Here is a 3,668-nt window from a genome sequence, read left to right on the forward strand (position 1 = left end):
AGCTGCTGGGATTACTGGTGTATACCACCAAACCCAGTTTATCACATCTCTTGATAGCATTATTTTCTCTTGTGCATAATGTGATCTTGTGTTGTGTTGTTTTATTTAGCATGGCTCTGAAAGCAATAGGCTATACTACACACATACACACACACACACACACACACATCATATAGACAAGGTGTATAATAGGCTACATAGGGTCTAGGTTGCTGTAAATATATTTGATGATGTTTGCACAATGACAGAATCAACTAAGGACATATTCCCCAGAACATCCCCATTATTAAGTGACACATGACTGCATTGTTGCATGTTTAACTTCCAAAGGATTTCTACAAGTAAATTAAGAAAATGACAACCAAGTAGAAAACTGAGCAAGAGACTTCAAAGGACCAAAAAAAATAGATAATCAAGGAAAATTACATTAAAATCACAATGCATTAGGCTTGCATACGTTAGAAAGACCAAGATGGAAAAGATAGGCCCACAACTTCAGTGAGGTGTAAATTGGTAGAACTACCATGCACTACAGAAAAAAATTTGGATGGGTACAGCCACTTGGGAAGACAAATTGGCACAATTTATTAAATCCAAAGTTGTGAATAAGGCAGGACCCAGCAAATTCACCCCTGGCTACATCTTTAACAGAATGCACAGATGTGTGTATCGAAGGACAAATAATGATAGTAGTCATTGCAGTAGTGCTTGTGACAGCCCCAATCTGAAAATGACCCAAACGTACGTGAATAACAGATCTACTTATAAGGTGTAGTGCCAGGTAGGAATGAGCTCCAGCTAAGTGGTGAGCACTAACACCAGAACACTCACTGTGTGATTCCATTAAGATAAAGAGCAAAATCCAGCTACAAGAAACTCTATTATTTAGTTGCTAAGGGAAAGCAAGAAAGCGATTTCCATAGTTGGGATAATGGCTACCTTTAGGGACAGGTCCCGGAAGTAGCAATATTACCCTCTCAACCTGGTTACACAGGTATTTACTTTGTGATAAATATCTTGGTTCTGCACATTTTTCTGATTGTGTCTTATATCTCACAATAAAAAGAAAAAGATAAAAGGGTATTTTGCACCAAATCACACACGATAAAGCCTTCCAGAAACAGCCTCACTTGGCTTCCCACAGTCCACGTCACACACACACTCAGTGTAGACATGTAGATGTGCAGTTCAATGAGAGTCGTGTGTTTACCTTCTGGATCCTGCCTCTCATAGCTGATCACGTCTCATTCAATTTTAGTGCACGAAACCAAGCACCACATGCAGACATTTGGGATGCAACCACAAGCCTTTCTATGAGTTGAATTTCCTTTGAGATTTATTAGATTTTCTCTTCTTAATTTGCCTACCTAACTTCCTTAACAATTCATCTGATCCTCTCTTAGTACATATATTTTGATTGTATTTTTTTCCTTTTATGCATTGCATAGTACCCTCAGTTCTTATAAGTAGTATTATCTCGATCTTCCATTTCTGTGCAACCAACAGCCCTAACTACATGAGTCAGAAGAACAGAGTATTCGACATGACTCACAATCTGGACAGGTCTCATCTGGACTGGGTAATAGAGTCTGCAGCTGAAACATCCAAAGTGGCTGGGGCTATCAGGAACTCTCTTTCCACAGGGTAATTTTCCATCAAGGTAACTAATTCTCTTCATGAGGTTCAGGACTTCTGTTGGTCCATTTTTTTTTTTTTTTGGTTATTTTAACAAAATACTGGAGGTTGGACACTTTATTTTTAAAAAAAAGGTTTATCAGTTTTCAGTTCTAGAGATTCAAGGGTGTGGCATTGCTTCTGCTCAGCTCTGGTAAGGGCTTTCTGGCTCCACCACACCAATGATGGGAGCACACGGAGAGGGAGAGATCATAGGGGGAGACAGGAAGCCAGAAGTATTCAGCAGCCTGGCTTGCTCCTTATTACAGCTTGCTCTCACAGGCACTAACTCACTCTGGAAGACCAAGGATGAAACCCCAATGACCTAATTACCTTGCATTAGGCCCCACCTCTTAAAGGTTCCACCACCTCCCAACATCATCGCATTGAGGAACAAGCTTCCAACACACGAACCTTATCCAAATCAGAGCAGTCTATGTCACTGTGAGGACTGTGGATTTTAATTCTACAAGATGAGAAACCATTGGTATGATTGTAGTATAGAATCTATGATCAAACATACTCTGCTGCTTCATATAGACATAGCAAAAGGGGATCAAGAGAGGAAACAGGAGACAGGACAGATTTGATGGCTGAGACTTGAATGTGGTTCCCGCTATTCAGGGTGGTTGGATTCTGGAACTGTTTACAAAATAGAGAAGTGTCAAGAGCGACTCCTATTTGGGGAGGAAGGACCCCAGCAAATGGGGATGCTGTTCATAGCCTGAGAGGCAAGGGATAGTTGTATTAGTCAGTGTTCTGCCACTATAACAAATACCTGAGTTATTCAACCTATGAAAAATAAGAAAGGTTTATTTTGTCTCATAGTTTTGGGGATTTTGGTTCATGGTCAGTTGGCCTGGTTGTTTAGGGCCTGTGACAAAGTGTCACATCATGGTGGGGAGTGCATATCAGAGCAGATTGCTCATCTCAAGGCTGAGACAAGAGAAAAAGAAAAAGAAACTGGCATCTTATAATCTCTTTTGAAGGCACACCCTATGGGCCAAAACTTCCCATGAGGCCCCATTCCTGAGTTCCCACCAACTCCCAATAGTGACACCCTGGAGATCAAGATTTTAACACAGGTGCCTTTGGGGGACGTTGAGGGTCCAAACCATAGCAACAGTGAACAGTGAGTCTGGTTTGGCAACTGTAGGTTTTAGAGACTCTTTGGTCACCATGCAGAGCTGTGGGCTGGGTGGCAAGGTGTCGTCTGAAGCTTACATTTGGAATCCTCTGGTCCAGAGAGAAGAGAAAGCCCAAGAATATGTCCTCATAGGGAATAGCAGTGGGCACAGGGGATGGGGCATTTCAATGTCATCCTAATGAGTCCAAAAAGTGGGCTCTGAAGAGGCCTGACCCCACCCTTTGTCAAGAGGACCACTTGCCCAGAGCCAGGGCCCCTTACCTGATGGTCCATCCCAGTAGGACCCAGATCTTTCTTAAAGCTACACCAAGACAGCTTCCCCACAAATAGCATTTATTAAAACTTGTGTTCTTCCTAAAAGGGTTTGCCCAGGTAAAGGTGAGAGTTCTGGTCCATTTTTCACATCTGACTGGTAATGTGCTCACACTGTAACAAGGTTTGAGGGAGGCAAATCTCACACAGTGGCATGAAAACATGCATTGTACATAAGAATAGCCAAAGGATCGTGCTTTTGTTTGTTAATTTATGTCAAGTAACACTGGGATTTGGGAATGGCAAATTACAATATTTTATAATTTGGAACTCCAGAAGGAAAAGTCCAAGATGTTTTGCAAGATAAAGTATGACATCCTGAGATTCCACCAACTTTAGGCTAAAAATTGAGTAGCTAAAAATTGAAAAGCTCAGCAGGCTTTTGACTGGCATTTTATGGGCTACAGTTGAGCAATGCTTTACTAGGTTTTGCATGCCACCTTATTTAATATGGGAAAATTACCCTGAGATAAAGTAATTACTCTCCTCATCATTTTACAGGTGATAAAATGGAGTCACAGGGAGAGGTTCCCTA

At 41.4% G+C, this 3,668-nt stretch overlaps 1 non-coding gene across 1 annotated transcript; it reads right to left on the minus strand.

Moving 5' to 3' along the window:
* Nucleotides 1-3,223: 3,223 nt before the first annotated feature.
* Nucleotides 3,224-3,325, minus strand: LOC144251397 (small nucleolar RNA U13). Its single transcript, XR_013342679.1, has one exon. It is a non-coding gene; the product is annotated as a small nucleolar RNA U13 (small nucleolar RNA).
* Between the last annotated feature and the right edge of the window lie 343 nt (nucleotides 3,326-3,668).

This window comes from Urocitellus parryii, assembly GCF_045843805.1.
Source record: "Urocitellus parryii isolate mUroPar1 chromosome 13 unlocalized genomic scaffold, mUroPar1.hap1 SUPER_13_unloc_17, whole genome shotgun sequence".
Classification (NCBI taxonomy): domain Eukaryota; kingdom Metazoa; phylum Chordata; class Mammalia; order Rodentia; family Sciuridae; genus Urocitellus; species Urocitellus parryii.